The sequence below is a fragment of the Schistocerca serialis genome, chromosome 4, assembly GCF_023864345.2.
Source record: "Schistocerca serialis cubense isolate TAMUIC-IGC-003099 chromosome 4, iqSchSeri2.2, whole genome shotgun sequence".
Classification (NCBI taxonomy): Eukaryota; Metazoa; Arthropoda; class Insecta; order Orthoptera; family Acrididae; genus Schistocerca; species Schistocerca serialis.
The window spans coordinates 372319130-372338787 of record NC_064641.1 but is presented as its reverse complement, the minus strand read 5'-3'; positions in this window follow the sequence as shown (position 1 = coordinate 372338787).

The following is a 19658-nucleotide window of genomic DNA, read 5'->3' as shown; positions in this document are numbered from 1 at the left end:
CTTGCATTTCATTACAAAGTTTCACTGCAATTTTAACTTCACCATTCTGCCACAAGAGTAATAACGAGTGCTACCATCCTTCTCGGATTTCCTCTTTCTCTTCCAATTACCTCAGTTCGCCGTTGCAAGTCGAGTTACGCTATTTGTCAACGAATCTCGTCTTATAAAGGGACGGTCAAAGAATGATCCAATTTTTTTTTTACGACAGATAACTTAAAAACAGAGATTTAACAAAGGGACACGTATTACTTTCATACTTTTTGAGAAAACTTTTGGTAATGCGATTAGAGACAACAGAAATGTTATCCTTTGCAGCTTACATCAACTATTAAACGTCTGTACAAAGAAATATCTGCAACCATAGATATGGAAGGGCTATGCAGAGAACCGATTTGATAAAGGTGTGAGGCAAGAATATAGCTTCGGTGTTCAATATCAGAATAAAGATGCTGTTAGCAGTTCGAACTCTGGAACAACCTTGAGATACAGTTAAACAATTCGGTGAAGTTAAACTCACCCCTTTATGCTGATGATCTTACACAGTTTTTTCAACACAAGAGCATCATAATCGCCATGTCTTCCAAGCATAGTCAGCCGTTCTGGTGTCTGTCACTCACCCATCTATTACAAGGTCTACCTAGTTCCTTCTTTCCATTGGCTGATAACTCATTAACTATTTTGACAATCTGTCTTCCGTCATTCTGTCTATTACAAGGTCTACCTAGTTCCTTATTTCCATTGGCCGATAACTCATTAACTATTTTGACAATCTGTCTTCTGTCATTCTATCAACATGATTCTTCTAATTCACTTTATTATCTTCTATCTTCTCATTAACTGAAAAATCTGATGTAACTATTTTATCCATTTCATTGCTTCCCGTTACAATCTCTTAAACTTCGTCTCTGCTCCATCTTTTTTTTATTGGTGTCCATGATTCGCAACCATATACAAGAGTAGGTACAACGAAAACTCTATAGAATTTCATTTCTGTTTCCTTTCTTGTTTATCTTTTCAAAGTTCTTTAAAATGTGTGTAGATATCTTGATAATTATAAGAGCTCATGATTTACAGAAAAGGAATTTATATACTAAATGAAATACATACAGTACAACATATGAATGTAGCTACTGGTAAAGCTATGTCAATGGCTTCTTGTGGAAACAATTCACTGAGACAATAAATAATGGACAGTTAAAAAGAAAGAAGGAAGATATTTAGGAAGTTCGGAAAACCGGTCGTAGAGAAGAAACCTCAAGGAAGTGGACTGCCAGATTTAATATGTGTGTGTGAAATCTTACGGTACTTAACTGCTAATGTCATCAGTCCCTAAGCTTACACACTACATAACCCAAATTATCCTAAGGACAAACACACATACCCATGCCCGAGGGAGGACTCGAACCTCCGCCGGGACCAGCCGCCAGATTTAATACTGAAGAAGTAATGCAGAAAACAGGAGAAGATAGTAGGTTGTTGGAACTGATCAGACAGGTTAAAAAAAATTGTACTTGGACAGATAATGCGTAGGAATTGTATGCAACAAAGAATTATGGTGGAATATGTGGAAGAAGTAAGTGGAAGGTGTAGGAAGAGAATTGGAATGATGTATGACATTAGAAGAGGACAAACTTGCAAACAAATGAAGGAAAGTGCTAAGGGCAGAGCACGATCCAGCTGAAGCCTGTCATAAGACAGATAAATTAAAGAGGAGAATTCAGTGACAACTCAGATAGTTATGAAATAACAGTTGAACAGGTAGAAAATTTTAACTATTTTGGATGAAAAATGTACTACGAAAACAAAGTAGATGTTGAATATTTATTTGAATAGATCTGTAAAAATAGAATCTTGATGCATAAAACAAAGAAAGGAACACGACTGATGTTTTATAAAACTGTCACATTACCAAAACTATTATACGGAACTTAACCGTGGGTGTTGAATAAAAAACGAGAAAAACAATTACCAGAAATAGTAATGCAATTTCTTAAAACCGTGAAGTGTTGTATATTTATAGATATAATAAGAAATGCCGATTCTGGTAAGGATTTTAAAACTGGAGTGTCACATAAAAAGTGGATGAAAACCAAAGGACATGAAATGAACATGTGTAAAGAAAGGATGCAGAGAGACTAGCATGACAAAAAACATCTTTTTGCCAATACGAAATAGAGATCCTCGAAGAACGAGAAAATGATGGGACCTGTAACAAGCCAACATAACATAACACGTAAATTGCAGAAGAAGAAGAAAAGGGAGAAGAAGAAAACAATTTCTACGTAAAAAGCGAACGAGCAATGGTTCACGCTCAGTTACTATATTCATATCATTCAGTTCTTAATTAAATATATGCATGGAAAATGTATACATCTACATGACTCCTCCGTAAGTCATAGTTAAATGCCTGGCAGAGAGTTCACTGAAACACCGTAAAGATATTTCTCTACTGTTCCAGTCTTTAACAGGGCTAAGGGAAAACGAACACTTAAATCTCCCAGGGCAAGCTTTGATTTCTCTTATTGTATTACGATGATAATTTCTCCATATGTAGGTGGTCGCCAACAACGTTTTCCATGTTTGGAGAAGAAAGGTGAGATAAGAATTTCGTGGTAAGTTATCGCCACAACGAAAAAGGCTGTTCTTTCAACGTCTGCCACCCCAACTCCTTTGTCACATTCGTGACACTCTCTCCCTATCTGCTGATAAGAGCTGTCCTCCTTTGAACTTTCTCAATGTCCTCCGTCAATGCCATCTCATACGGATCCCATAGTGCGCAACAACATTCCAGTACAGGACTTATAGCATCTTCTAAGTGTGCTGCCAATAAAACGCAGTTTTTTGTACGTCTTACACGCACAAATTTCTATATGGGCGTTTCAACGTAAGTTATTCGTAACTGTAATCCCTAAGTATTTAATTGAATTGACAACCTTCAAATTTATATGATTTATTGTGTAACTGAAAATTGACGGCATTCTATTAGTATACATGTAGATGACCTCACACTTTTCGGTTCTAGATTAAATAACGACTTTTCTCTTCAAACATATACCTTGTCCAAATCATTTCCCAATTCGTTTACATCTTATGAAGATTTTGCGAGGCGGTAAATGACATCATCCTGTGCTAATAATCCATGAGGTTTGCCCTGACTGTCTCCTTTATATGGATCAGAACCAGGAGAGCGCCTATAAACTTCCTTCGTGTACTTCTGTTTTACTCTATGAATTTCGGCCAGTTTGGCAGGAACTTGAAGTACGTACGATAAGAAAGCTCATTGTATTCCAAGAAGGAGAAAATTACGCAACCGATTCTATAAATGGCACTTACCGCAACTTTTGCAGTACCTCAATAATATTTGTACTGAATAAAGTCACTTTGCGCACGGGATTGATATATTACCTTGTGAGTTACACTCCTGATGAAGCAGACAGTTCATTATCAATTTGGTCTGTAACAGAACCTGGACCTGCACCAAAGGTATTACAATGTGGATGATTCAGCCATATAAACAAACAGAACCCTTAAACCAAATTTACAGCGAACTTTACTTACAATCAGTAGCCATCATACAGCTGAAACTTCCTATCGGATAAAATCTGTATAACCCACCAGGACACGAGCTACGAACATGCCATTTGTGACAACGCTCTTAGTGAGCTTCCCTAACACAGCGAACGACAGTTGCACTCTGACTGAACCCCTCGTATATTAAACAGCCGACTCTCCAATGCTAACTAAAGATATATCAAGTGTCAGTTCTATGGAGCCTGTAAAGTATTACAACTCGTATTATTAAAGATTTCCTGATTTATTTGTGCCAGAAGAGGGAAAAGTGACTGTATAATACTGTAATGGTAAACAACCATTTGTTGCGGGTTATTAATGCAATTAAAGTGTCCTGAACACAGATATTTGTCGATCCACTCCCGTGATCCACATTTATGAGGTATGAAACAAAAACGGTTTCTTTTTCTTCCATTTGCTGAGTGGATATAGAACATCGATCTGGAACTTCGCGTACTGCCAACATGAATGTTTTCCTTTCATTTCATGAATGAAGGCACCAACTCCAGCCGAAACTTCGCTCAGTCTCAACAAAAAAATTGATGTAAAATGCGGCGCCGTACGCCCCCACGAGAACACAGTGTTCTAGTAACGCAGTTAAAAGAAAGTTACACATTGAATACAACATCTTCACTTGAAGACTAGCTTTATTGTGCATTCCGAGCATTCACAATACAGAACAGCAGAATAAAATCAGACTGATTCAAAGATATTTCTGACTTGGAGCAGTAACATAAAGAGGAAGAAATATCACAAGTAATTCTAAATAAATATCGCTTTCAGCAAAGTAGTGAAACTCTTTAACATCAGAAGGTAGAATTTTTTACCATTTCAGCAAACCTCTCTCACTTAATGATCGCGACTGCTACGGTCGCAGGTTCGAATCCTGCCTCGGGCATGGATGTGTGTGATGTCCTTAGGTTAGTTAGGTTTAAGTAGTTCTAAGTTCTAGGGGACTGATGACCTCAGAAGTTAAGTCCCGTAGTGCTCAGAGCCATTTGAACCATTTTTTTTCACTTAATGATCAACTTCTTCCTATCAGTCAAATGATGCAAGGGCAAGTGAAAATTGTACCACAATAAAAGTAATAGCCCTAGTAAAGCATCAGGCTGTTAGGACTGAGTAAGTGGAAGATACAAGCCCAATGTCGTTCGGCACATCTGAATTTTCTGTGAGCTTGTTCTTTTGGACGCTGAAAGGCCATACTTATTCTTAAAGAATATATTAGTATTCTTCCAAAATGTTCCCCATACAATTCTGCTGCATTTGCAATGATGACAGAGCTTTTTTTGCTTAATTGATTCTGTAACTCCGTGTTTAAGAGTTTTACAATACATTTTCAGTTCTTTGAACTTATGCTTTTATATTCAAATTTGTTTTCTTGATATATATACCACTTTCATCAGTTATTTTTGTTTAAATTACTGATTCGTTCACCATGTATTTCTTTAGCTTATTCATTGTTGTAAGTTATGGCACGTCGTTGTTAAGCTGTGAAGTTCCTTTCTATACTGCCTGATACTTTTTAAATATCCCTATGCATTAAGAATGGCTGTAAGTGCGACGGATAAAAGGATACATATTCTGAAAAGTTAGTCCACGGTATTAAAAGATTGCTAGGTGAAGTAGAAAGCCGGCTAATGTTTATAAATTCAACGTAGAACTAGAGATATTCCTAATATCTTTGAAGCCATTTTCCCTTAGGAACCCATTTCATTACTTATTTCACAGTATTAAGTGGTGACAGCAGTTACCCTTCGCAATTCAAAGCGCAACGGATCACATTCGATAGAGCATCAGCAAAAATTATTAATGCTAAGAATGGATATTTAGCCCATAAAATGGACTATGCGATATGCAGCTAAGAGCTTTCAGTGTGAATCGAGTGTAAGGGTGATCAGCAGCGTTGCTGAATGTGTGTTACCTTTCTATAAGATGGAAAGGAAACATGACATCGCCTATTGCAGGCCGTAAGATTACTTACGGACGTGGTGAAGGCGAAATAAAGGAAGTGTTGAAAAAGGAACAGTTATCTGGACGGACACAAGATATGTTAGAAATTTGGACAGATATATCTACAATGATGTTCATTAATCAACAACGAAATCCAAAACAAGTAGAAAAATTGATCACTTTGAGAGAATGATCATAAACAACAATTTCCTAGAATTAAAAAGACCAACAACAAATTGAAAGACGCCATTTACACACAGTAGAGGCACAGATGGTAATGATATGCATGGATATGCCACTTCACATGGGCACAGGACTCAGACCAATTCACAAAATCTAATTTCCAGGTTGAGTCACAATGTGAAGAGAAGAAGAAAAACATCTATATGTAGATGTAGATCTCATCAGCAATACCCGTACGTCGAGTGCGGTCAACTCAGCGACTAAAAGCAGGGCACACAAAATATAATTGACTGAAAAAACCATAGACTGACAGACAAGAAGAGCAGAAAATTAATCGTCGTTAATCGAACTCTTGCGGCAAAGCATCTGCTTGACTGTATCCAAAGAGTCCCGTGAGAAAATTGTCACTGTCGTGGCTACCTGCTAGTCCGACGAGCTACGCAAGGTATTTCTGTCACCCCACTTTGTATTCTGTACACCATGTTTCATCAGATGTAAAAAAAATTGATCCTCTTCGGAGTCGACGAAGTAACTTCACCTTAACGGTTTACTGAAATGCGGCAATAGTAGACCTGTCTCGAAGCATGGGAAATATTAAGTATTATTAGTCACTAGAACGAAAAAGTTTCGGAGAAGACAAAGCTCGTAGTAAAAACAATAATGCTGTAAAAGAAACTTTAAAAAATCATTTTAATGCCAAGTGAAATTTAAAAGAGAAACGAAAAAAATTGTTCGTGAACTGTGAGTCTCAAAATTGGCAACGGAAGTTTTCTCATTTTAAGGAAGGTATCAACAATAAAGAGACTTTTTTCTGAGGAATTAGTAAATACCAATGAAATCATTCTAGTAAGAAAGTACCACACTCATTATAAAAGGGAGCATTTACCTACAGGTGACGATGGGTGACGATGGTTACTCAAAATTACAATTTCTAAAGGTGACAATGTCAACAGTAAAGGTATGTCGAAGTATTATACAATACTAGATGTGCTCATTCAAATTAAAATCACCATTGACAACCCTCTCTTTAGTCTCTTATATGATAACACTTTGTGTAGAGTTGTGTTATTCCATTAAGGGGGAACTTCATGAAAGACAGACAACAGTGGAATTCCTCCCATGGTATGGGAAGGGACGTATAAAGGGTCCGGAATTATATGTTTCTAAAGGAAAGATCAATTTGAATGCAGGCTGCACTTGACGCTAGGAAATTTATGAAATATATTTGAATGAAGACTGTGAAAATTTGTGGTGGATCTGGACTCCAACCCGGATTTCCCGCTAATCGTTAGCAGTCGCCACGTCTGTTAGAGGATGCGTCACCCACATACCCAATTTTTATATGTCGTCAGCCATGTACCTACATCCTACACTCGTACATCCATTACGTATACTCCCGTAGAGGGGAGACATTTTACTTGACAGTCGTTTGCCAGTGTCGATGTATAAATACACTATTGTAGTGCTAGTGTTATACCGTATTACGTTGCATAAGGCTTGGATCGTAAATGTTCCAGAGACGAACCCGTACAACGTTGCTTTTCGTCCTGTTGCTGTATTAGCAAAGTATTTAATTTAAAGGTGTTCCTGCGGTCGAATAATTGAGGGTAGATAAGTTATGTGAACTCTACATCAACGAACGTGTACAAGCAGGGTAATATTTTTAATAAACATAGAGAAAAAAGTAAATTTAATGTTTAAGGTCAAATATTTATTCGGTAAGGTCGAAACTCTTGTTGAATGATGTTCCCACAAGCAGTTTCACACATAAATAATGTTAATTATATAAATACGTCACAGCCCTTGAATTATCTAGTGTGACACGAAAGATGACAGAACCATCACTCAGATCAAGCCACGACGTGCACTCAACACATACACTGAACCGCCAAAGAAACTGGTATAGACACGCAAATTCAGAAACAAAATATGTACTAAGGTAGACTACGGCGCTGCGGTCGGCAACGCCTATGTGACACAAGTGTCTTCGCAGTTGTTAGATCGGTTACTGCTCCTACAGTGACAAGTTATTAAGATTTAAGTGAGTTTCAACGTGGAGCAGCAGTCGGCGCACAAGCGTTGGCACACAGTATCTCCGAGGTAGCGATGAAGTGGGGATTTTTCCCGTACGACCGTTTCGCGAATGTACCTTGGATATCAGGAATCCGGTAAGACATCAAATCTTCGATTTCGCTGCGGCCAGAAAAGATCCTAAAAGAACGTAATCAACGGTGACTGAAGCGCCTAAAACCACTCGGCTATAGGCTTTCGGGGCCGAAGGCCCACACTTGTACCCTTCATGACTGCACAATACATAGCTTTGGGCTGTTGATTACTGGAAATATGTTGCGTGCTCGGACGAGTCTCGTTTCAGATTGTATCGAGCGGATGGACGTGTACGGTTATGGAGACAGCCTCATGAATCCATGGGCCCCGCATGTCAGCAAGTGGAAGCTCTGTAATGGTGTGCGGCGTTTTCAGTTGGAGTGATATCAGACCCCTGGTACAGCTTGATTCGACTCTGACAGGTGACACGTAGGTAAGCATCCTGTCTCATCACCTGCATCCGTCCATGTCGATCGTGCATTCCGACGGATTTAGGCAATTCCAGTAGGGCAACACGACATCCCATACGTCCAGAATTGCTGCAGTGAGGCTCCAGGAACATGCTTCTGAGTTTAAACACTTACACTGGCCACCAAACTCCCCAGACACTAACATTATTGAGCATATCTTGGATGCCTTGCAACTTGCTGTTCAGGAGAGATCTCCAATCCCTCGTACTCTTACGGATCTATGGACAACCCTACGGCAATAGTCCAGACACTAGTCGAGTCCATGCAATGTCGTGTTCCGGCATTTCTGCGTGCTCGCTGGGGCCCTAAACGATATTAGGCAGTGTCTTTGTCTCTTCAGTGTATGTTTCTGCACCTGCATTCTGAGCTGCCAGTAACTTACATTCACTAGGGGATCCGAAGTGTTTCTACTTAAATTAAATCACATCACTACGTCGGTCTCTCTAATGGCAGAAGACTGAAGTCTCTTCCTCTCGACTGATGTCCCGAAATGAATTCCACTTTCTCCGTCCCTCCAGTTCCCAAGAGCATCTCTTCCGGCAGCAACATTCACCAATGTCATGACACTTCCGCTACACACTTCATACAATACTTGGATATATATGCAAGTTGACCGCCTTTCCTATACATATTACTTTAGAGGTGTAATAAATATTGCATTTGACAGGGAATGTCATGAAGTTTCTGTTGAGAGCATTTCTTATCATTTTTAATAGCATATCTAACTAAAATTGACACATTTGTGCTTTTAGCGCACTTTCATTCGTATTACAATGAGCATTGATCATAGATCAATAAATGATCACTGATAACTACATACTGCTTCATTTTATCGTTACAATTGTGGATGACAATATGGTTCGACATCCTTGTACATATAAACTTAGTGACTATTTGACAACCACAATCTACTAATCGTTCTTTGTCTCGATGACGGCTACTGTGCAGTGCCATTACGGACATGGTTTGTTGTGTATCATGGACTCACTTATCACTCATGAAGTGGAAACATTTGCGGTGGAATGAATTAATTAATTGTAAATATGTTTATGAGTGCAGTTGGCAACTTTCTATGCTATGTATTGAACTCGATTGATTCGGCGATCTTGCATTTACTATACCAGTATTCCCGTACTCATTTCATCTTATTGAAGTGAGTAAATGTGTGCTTGTCTAGTGTGTGCTGTGTCTGCCGCTAGCCAGCCGTATACTTGGAGGTCCACGTTCCAACTAACTGCGGTGCATCGCCGCTGTCCTGCGGCCATCCGTAACCGTCCTGACGGTAAAGCGCAGTCGCCCGCTCGCGATAATCTTGTTATCGTCCGCAGGCACTCTACATACGTGTTTAGAGGAAACCATTTTCGAGCTTCTAACTTTCTGTTCATATTTACTCAGACTCAAATCCGACTTAACTCTCTGTAATGGTTCACTGCCGTCTCCGGATTCTCCAAAGGCTCGCTAGATACATATTTTATTGTAAGCGCGGTCTCGGCCAACCAACAAACTTTAACTACTAGTTATGTTCAGTTACACCAAGGGTTTCTCCCTAAACTCATCTACTTACAACGCAAAACAGATTTTAAATTTTTCATGTGGACGTTAGTAAACTGGCGAAGCTTATTATTAATAAAATACATACCATAGAATCCGGTCTCATAAACTTTGAAAGGTATGAAACTTCTTCGCAAATTAGAACTGCTTATTGCGAAGACATGGCTAACCGCAGTCTGGGTGACTGGTTCCACGCTGTGGCTAAGCCATGTATTTTAGGAGTGTTACAGAGGCAAGGTGTACAGCCGATTTTCTGTGAATATTGGAAAGTAGGAGATGAGGTAATGCTGGAAATCAAGCTGTCGGATAGGTCCTGATTCGTGCGTTGATAATTCATTTGGCAGTCAAAGCTGACAGGTTCGATTTCCGGCCTGGCACACAGTTTTAATCCCTCCTTACGTTTTCAAATTCAGGAGATATGTTCGTCACAAGAACAAAGCGATCAGAATTTTTATAATTTAAAATATCACCCAGCAGTAAAAATCCCCATTTCCGTGTACAAAATAGGCTTTTCCGTTTTGTGGATAATTTTGGCTGAACAGATACAATCACAACGTCGAATGCTCCTCATAAAACACTAGTATGACTGGATTTAAAAAATTTCGTTCTTCTCTATGTATTTCATGCACAAGCTACCAGACAAATATCGTAAATTAAATCCTATCGTACAAAGGTTTTTGAGAATGGTAGTACAAGCACACCGTCAGTAAATTTTTACGTTAACGCTGTGGGCACTGCACGGCTTCATTATTTACTGGCTTGACTCGCTAAGTATGAGAGTAGACTGAGCATCGTCCCTTTGAAGCCCAATTATATATATACTCCTCCCGAACAGGCCGTGAAGGCCCAACGGTATCGACCGGCCGCCGTGTCATCATGAGCCAATAGGCATCACTGAATGCGGATATGGAGGGGCACGTGGTCAGCACACCGCTCTCCCTGCCGTATGTCAGTTTCCGAGACGAGATCCGCTACTCCTCAATCAAGTAGCTCCTCAGTTTGCCTCACAAGAGCTGAGTGCACCCTGCTTGCCAACAGCACTCGGCAGACTTAATGGGCACCCATCTAAGTGCCAGCCCGGCCCGAAAGCGCTTAACTTCGGTGATCTAACGGGAACCGGTGTTATCACTGCGGCAATGCCGTTGGACCAATTACTTAAGATAGAAATATTCGTGGAAACCGTATATTTAGTGGACAGACACACTAGCGAAATAACAAGGCCATAACCTAAGTGATAATAGCGAGATATGTGTAACATAACCGGTTGAAATCCCGTAGACAAATCATGGGAGGTAGGCTACATAGCCATATTTCAAACCAAAGAATATGTGTTAAAAGTAACTTTGCAAACATGGGAATGGTGTTTCACACAGATTACTAAATTTAAATAAAATAAAAAGATAATAATGTTACTTTATGTAATGCAATGTACCTAATTAGTTACGTAGTGTGATCAGAGCATCAAACAAAATATCATGTACTAGTAAATTTATCTAACTGTACAATGATTGACAAAAACAGCGGAATGTGTTCTAAGGTTGAAAGTGCAGTTTCTCCCACCAGTGGGAATGTGAGTTCATTATTCTCAGTACCCATTGCATAAACATCCTGCTTGCTCAAAATGGTTCAAATGGCTCTGAGCACTATGGGACCTAACATCTGAGGTCATCAGTCCCCTAGAACTTAGAACTACTTAAACCTAACTAACCTTAGGACATCACAAACATCCATGCTCGAGGCAGGATTCGAACCCGCGACCGTAACGGTAGCGTGGTTCTAGACTGATGCGCCTAGCACCGCTCAGTCACAACGACCGGCTCCTGCTTGCTAATCACCCACAAATGTGGGTGGTATTTGTAGCGAGTAACCACAGTTCAGGCCGTTCTAAAATCCTATAAACCAAATCTATGTTCAGATACACTAGCACTATCAAGACTGTTTGATGAAGTCGAAGGAAAGTTGATCCAACACACATGTAAAATCGGCCGCACGATTTAGTCATCAACCCGAAAATTTCGAAATATATTGCGCCCCACTTCGCCCTCGCTTAAACGCACCTTGTGATGTCAAACCTAATGAATCCTAGTTAATTACTTAAATAACGGGTACTATTCAGATGTAAAAGTAATTACAGAAATGTACAATATACTAGAGCACTGAGATAATTATTATGGTTACTCAGCGACCTCTCATTAAAATGTTGACACAGTATTAAATAAGTTATTAATAACCGGTGCCCACGCTGTCGACGGCTGGTGTTTGAAGTGGTCGCTGTAGGCTGTAGATATCTATTAATACTGTAGGGAAGTAGCCTACTCACGCCTTACAAAATTCTCATCAGTCTTTCCGTTGTGTGCCAGCCTAGTCCGCTGTAACTAGCTCTGACGTCATAAATGTTGCGCAATACTTTAAAAATCAAGTAAATAACTTGAAACGGTTCTAGCATGTCAGGAGTAATACTAAATTAATATGTGTTGAATGTCAGTTCAATAACATTAACCATTTTCGAAATTTGGACGTTTTTCTGTAAAAACCATTGGTGCTACAGAAAAGAGCTAGAGACTTAAAAACTTATATTTAGATTCCTTTTTCATAATAATTTAATAGAAACAGTACTTTGATCTCACAAATTAAAATTTTAGTGTAAATTCATGATTTTCTGGGTTTTGTCTTAAAAATTAAGGAAGCAAGATAGATTAAGTAGGCTAATAAATAAGGCTAGGATGTTTAAATTTAAGTAGAATGGAGATCCGCTATAATCATAAAGATGTGAGAAATTTCAACTCAATAACTATATAACTATAGCGATAGCGTATTTCCAAAAGGCAAGTTCAGAGCTCGTCTACTGCGCGTAGCGTAATTAAATTAATTCTCTCGCCCAAAGTATTTGACTTAGCCACGTCAGACTTTTATTATGATTACTTACCTGTGTGCTGAATACACATTTAAATTGAGAGCTTCGTCGGCGATCAGCAAAGGAAGCGATGATTTATTCAATAACTTAAAGTGGTGCATTGCTAGCCCAGCGGCTAGTTGGGAGAGCCGATTTGATGAGGCGTTCCCTTAGCCGTCCGCACCGCGGCTTTATATATAAGAACGCTGAGCGAGGAAGAAAGGCCCCAGTTCTCTCCAGGTGCTGAATAGCGCGCCACCTGTGCGGGAGTCGCGTCGCGTCGATATCATTGCTATAAACAGCCTCGGATGCCGTATTAAGTTAATCGGGATACGCGTAACCATGAAATCATTTTCGAGTGAAGTGTTAATTTTGGGATGACTTTAATGTTATATCTTCAGTTTGTGTATGTCGTATTTTCACGTGCCACTGCGGGACAAACATTCTACCATTATTTAGCGTGGCGTTTGATGAAAATTATCATCACATTATGGCGAGCATTCACTTAAACATTTAATTTGGACAGTTATAGTTGCATCAGCGCATTAGTCTCTGAACTGCTCTGGTAGTTCGATTGTGTGGATTCCCTTTTTTTTTTTCATCTGTGACTTTCAGAATATAGCGAACGTTTTTACAGGATCGTTTTTTGATTATGAATCCCAGACAATCTCCCAATTCCTTAGGGCTATAAGCTGTAGCTATAAGTGTATTTCTCAGGTGAAGTAGGCACTAGGAATTTTAATTACAGGCTTCACATTTTGCTAATCACTTTCTGGTTGCCAATATTGTAGTTAGTGAGCCAGTGTTGAGAACGGCAAAAGACAGCATAAATAATAGAAACATTTATATAAGAATTAATTTCCACCCGCCGCCCCACATATGGTTAACCGGCCGGAAAATGCATTTATTCTACATTACATTATACATTACATATAAACAAAAATTCCACCAGCCGCCCCACATATGGAGAATCGGCCGGGAAATGCATCTTTTCTGCAGTTACATTACATTCTATTATTAACAAGAATTAATTACAACCAGCCGCCCCACAATTGGTGCATCGGCCGGGAAATGCATCTTTTCTACATTACAAACCACACATTATTAAATAACAACATATAATTTCCACCAGCCGCCCCACAATACCAGTATTGCTGGCCCCTGCTTCGATCACAAGTCAGATAGATTATTTCCACACGTCCGTCAGGGACCTGAAGATGGCGTAATAAAGAGCCGAAACTGGTTGCCTAATAAAAAAAAGGTTGGCAAATGACGGCTCTTAGGTGTTTAATTTGATATCCTCAATCGAACAACCGAGTCCCTCGACCATCGTTTAAAAGATGGATGTACAGGGACTTCCAGTCAGGAGAACACAGGTTTGTAAATACAGAGCCAAATACGGGTAATGCTGTAGTGGGTTTAATAATGAATAACAAAATAGGAATGCGGGTAAGCCACTATCAACGGCATAATGAAAGGATTATAGTAACCAAGATAGTCACGAAGCCCACGCCTTCCACAGTAGTACAAGTTTGTATTACAACTAGCTCCGCAGATGACGAAGAGATTGAAGAAATATGTGATGCCAAAAAATAAATTATTCAGCAAGACAAAACTTTAATTGTGATTGGGGGATTAGAATTCGATGGTAGGAAAAGGAGGAGCAGATAAACTAGCAGGTGATAATGGACTGAGGGAAGGGAAAGAAATAGGAAGTCGCCTGATAGAATTTTGTACAGAGCATAATTTAATCATCGCTGACATTTGGTTCAAGAATCATAAAAGAAAATTGCGTACGTGGAAGAGACCTGGAGGCCCCGGAAGGTTTCATGTTTATTGTAGAATTGTACGAGAGAGATTTCGAAACCATATTTTAAACGGTAAGATATTTCCAGGGGCAGATTTGGACTATGACCGCAATTTATTGGTTATCAAGTGCAGATTAAGACTGAAGAACCCGGAAAAAGATTGGAAGTTAAGGAAACGGGGCCTGGTTAAGTTGAAAGAGCCAAAGGTTCTGAGAGTTTTCGAGGGAGCGTTAGTCAACGGTTGACTAGAACAAGAGAAAGGAGTACAACAGTAGAAGAATGGGTAGCTTTAGGAGATGAAATTGTGAGATCAGCAGAGGACAAAGTAGGTAAAAAAACAAGTGCTAGTGGAAATACTTGGATGGCGCAAGAGATATCGAGTCCAATAGATGGAAGAAGGAAATATAAAATGTAGCGGATGAAGCAGGCGAAAGTAGAAACAAACGTTTAAAAATTTAGACGGGCAGGCAGTGCAAAATAGCTAAGCAGGAATAACTAGTGGAGAAATCTAAGGGTTGTGAAGCATATTTCACTAGGGGAAAGTACCGCCTATAGGAAAAATCAAGAGAAAGAGAATCAGCTGTAAGATTAAGGAAAGCTCAGATGAAAACCCAGTATTAAGCAAAGAACGGAAATCTGAAAAGTGGCAGAAGCATATAGAGGGTCTATTTAAGGGAGATGAACTTGAAGGCAACATTACAGAAATGTAAGAGGCCGCAGATGCAGGTGAGATGAGAAGTATGATACTGCGAGAAGAATTTGAAAGAACTTAGTCGAAAGAGGGCCCTGGGAGCGACGAAATTCCATCAGAATTGTTGATAGTCTTGGGAGAGTCAGCCATGAAAAAACGTTTCCATCTGGTGTACAAGATGTTTCTAATTCCATAGAAAGCAGGTACTGACAGGTGCCAAATTTGCCAAACTGTCACTTTAACGAGTCATGGTTGTAAAATACTAATACAAATGCTTTACAGAAGAAAGGAAAAATTGGTAGAAGATGACCTCGGCAAAGATCAGTTTGTACTCCGGAGAAAGGCACGAACACGAGAGGCAATTACTGATGCTACGAATTACTTTAAATGATAGATTACGGAAGAGAAAACCTACGTTTGTAGCATTTGTAGACTTAGAGGAAGCTTTTGGCAATGCTGTCTGGAACTTCTCTTTGGAATTTGACGGTAGGATGGGTAAAATATAGGAATCGAATGGCTATTTACAAAGTGTACAGAACCGAGACTGCAGTTATAAGAGTCGAGGGACATGAAAGGGAAGCAGTGGATGAGAAGTGAGAGAGACAAGGTTGTAGCGTGTCATCGATGTTATTCAGTCTGTACATTGAACAAGCAGTAAAGGAAATCGAACAAATTTTGGACAATTAATTAAATTTCAGGGAGAAGTAATAACAACTCTGAAATTCGCCGATGGCATTGTAATTCTGTCGGAGACGCAAATGACTAGGAGAAGCAGTTGAACGGAATGAACAGGGCCTTCAAAGGAGGATATAAGGTGAACATCAACAAGAGCGAAACGCGGTAATGTAATGTAGTCGAATTAAATCAGGAGACGCTGAGAAAATTATATTAGGAAGCGAGACACTTAAGGTTATGCTATTTGCACAGGTAAAGAACTGATGACAGCCGAAGTAGAGAGGATATAAAATATAGACTGGCAATGGCAAGAAAGGCATTTCTGAAGAAGGGAGATTTGCCAACATCGAACACAGATTTAAGGGTTATTTGTATCGAATATAGCCATGTATAAAAGTGAAACATAGACGATAAACAGTTTAGGCAAAAAGGTAATAGAAGATTTCGAAAACGAAGATTTGATGGGTAAATCACGTAACTAATGAGGAGGTGCTGAACAGAACTGGGAGACAGAAATTTGGAGCACAAATTGACCAAAATATGGGACTGGCTGATAGAATACATTCTGAGATATCAAGGGATCACTAATTTAATATTGGAGGGAAATGTATTTGTTTGTGTGTGTATGGAGGGGAGAGGGTGTACAAATCGTAAAGGGGGACTAAGAGACGAGTATCGTAAGCAGAATCAGAAGGATGAATGTTGCTGTAGTTATTTGGAGATGAACAGGGTCTCACAGGATAGAGTATCATGCAGAGCTGCATCAAACTAATCTTCGGACTGAGGACCATAACAACAACACTAACATGTGTGAATGAATTTCTAAATCCGTCCTTGCAACGAGTTAAAAATTAGTAACGTTAGGAATTCTTACTAATAAATACAATGTGGTCGCCAAACAACCATGAATATTTTGTAAGGATCTAGGAAACTTTTGTTGTTTTCATATTATGTGTATCTCTAGGGAATTTGTAGTAATCATACAATCTGCATAGGCTCTCAGCTTGGCAAACTTGTTTATAACTATCTACGCACATGCCTGATTATGAAAGTAGCTGTTGTGGCGCTTCCTGGTACTGTCAGCATTCATACTGCATAACATACACTTAAGAGCCAAAGAAACTGGTACACCTCCTAATATCAAATAAGGCCCGCTCTAGCACTCAAAAGTATCGCAACTAACGTCTGAAGTAGTGCTGGAGCGCACTGACACCACGAATTCTGCAGGGTTGTCCATAAATTCGTAAGAGTACGAAGGGGTGAAGATCTCTTCTGAAAATCACGTTGCAAGGCATCCCATATATGCCCAATAATGTTCATGCCTGAGGAGTTTCGTGGGCAGAGGACATGTTTCAACTCAGACAGGTGTTCCAGAAGTCACACTGTAGCAATTGTGGATTGTGATGTGTCGCATTATGCTGCTGGAATTGCCCAAGTCAGTCGGAATACACAATGAACATGAATGGATACAGGTGATCAGACATGGTGGGGCTATTGCTGACTTTCGAAGAACGAGCGTCGAACAGTGCTCCCTTACGTCTATACTGCTTCCTCAGGTATGTTGACGATACACTTTTAATCTGGACACATGGCAATGAGGCACTGCAGCAGTTTGTTGATCATTTGAATGGTAAACACCGGAAAATAAGATTTACAGTGAAGGTGGAGAAGGATATGAAGTTACCCTTTTTAGATGTGCTGGTGGAGAGAAAATCAGATGGACATCTCGGACATTCTGTGCACAGAGAACCGACTGATAGAGATTTATATCTAAATGCACGTAGTTTTCACCACCCAGCTCAGAAGAGAGGTATGCTGAATACCTTGGTACACACAGCAAGGATCATCTCGGCCCCGAGATTAACCATCTGACGGCGATATTCAGAAAAAATGGCTTTTCTGATCGTGATATTAGTTCTACTCTGGCGAAGAAACCTAGGAAGGACGCTGTTCGAACAGATCAAGAGGACCAACACATCTCGTAGCTACCATTCTGCGGTGCAACGTCCAGCAAGATCGGTAGGGTCCTGAGCAGGCAGGGAATCAGACCAGTCTTCCGGCCACCCAGGAAGGTTTAGGAAATGTTGCGACCAGCGAAAGATAATCTCGGCCTAAGAGTTCCGAGAATTTACAGCATTCCTTGCGAGTGTGAGAAAAATTATGTGGGCCAGTGTATAAGAACTATTGGCGACCGCTGTGTGGAACATCAGCGTCACCTAAAATACAGGTTTCTAGAAAAAATAAGCGGTGGATGAGCACAGTTTGTTAAATAAACATAAGATTTTATTCGATGAAATAAGAATACTTGCTCACGCTTCTAATTGTTGGGACTCTGTCATCAGGGAAGCAGTTGAAATTAGACAACGTGAAAAAAATGAACAACGCATGGAAGCGCGCAGTTGATAAAGAAAGAGCGCAGAGGGAGACTTCATACATTATTCGCAGTTCTCCGCCTGTAGCGATGGATGGCACAGCAAGCATCGCTGGATAAAGCGCGCAGTCAAAATCTATGGACATAGTGTCCGTCACCTCCGTATGAGCCATTTTCACCGTGACGTCATCCAGCCACTGAGAAGCCGCCCACTGCTTATAAATGCGGAAGCCCCATGGGTCCACGACCATCTCCGGCGGTAATCTGGAAGGATACCGCCCTTCGATTGGCCTTTCGGTTCTAATCGAAGTGTTAGATATATTCCAGGTGCCAACCAACCTGCAGCGGTCCAGCCAGCAGCCAGCAACCAGCAGCCTGCAGCCAGCGTCCAGCAGCGGTCCCTGCCAGCGTCCAGCAGCCAGCAGTGGTTCCTGCGGGCAGCCGGCAGCCAGCAGCCAGCAGCGGTTCCTGCCAGCAGCCAGCGTCCAGCAGCGGTCCCAGCCAGCGTCCAGCAGCGGTCCCAGCCAGCAGCCTGCAGCGTCCAACAGCCAGCAGCGTCCAGCAGCCACCAGCATCCAGCAGCCAGCAGTGTTCAGCAGCCAGCAGCAGCCAGCAGCGTCCAGCAGCAGTAGCAGCAGCAGCAGCAGCAGCAGCAATAGCGTCCCCACTGGCCAGCCAGCCAGGTCGCCTCCCCTGCCAGCAGCAGCAGAGTGGGGCTTCGGACCGAGTCTCCTTCATAGTTTCTCCGTCCCTTCTACTCTGTGTTTCTCGTCGCCTTGTCCGTCCCTCGTTTGATTTTTTGTCCTGTCCTGTGCTTTTCCCCTTCTTGTAATGTCGACTCCCAACACCACCACTACTGCCACCACCACTGCCATCATATACAAATCCCCCTCCCCCACCGACACCACTATCAAGTGGTGTGCCACATCACTCCACCCTCAGTCCATCCCCCCACTCCTCACACTCCCATCTCCCTCCATATTTGTCGCACCATCCCTGGCTGCTCCCTCCTGTGCCTCCTCTGATCCCATCCCTCCACTCCCTCCCTCTGCTCCTTTCGTTTCTGCGGCCCCCACTAGGGTGGTCGCCCGGCAGGCTACGGCCCATGCTCAACTCTCCCCTTCACCTTCATCATCAACATCTTCACCGTCGCCTTCGCCATCGCCCTTACTGTATCCAGCGCCGACTCCACCACCGGGACCTGCCACTCCCCGCCACATTCCAGTCACTCCCATCCCCCACAACTCCTCTGCCTCCATCAAGCGCTGCAGTGGCACCCCTGCCTCCTCTACTCCCAAAAAGGCTCCGCCTCGTCCCCCTTCCCCAGCCCATGATGCTATGGATGTCTCCGTGCCTGTCCCTGCCCCCTCATCCTCCTCCTCCTCCT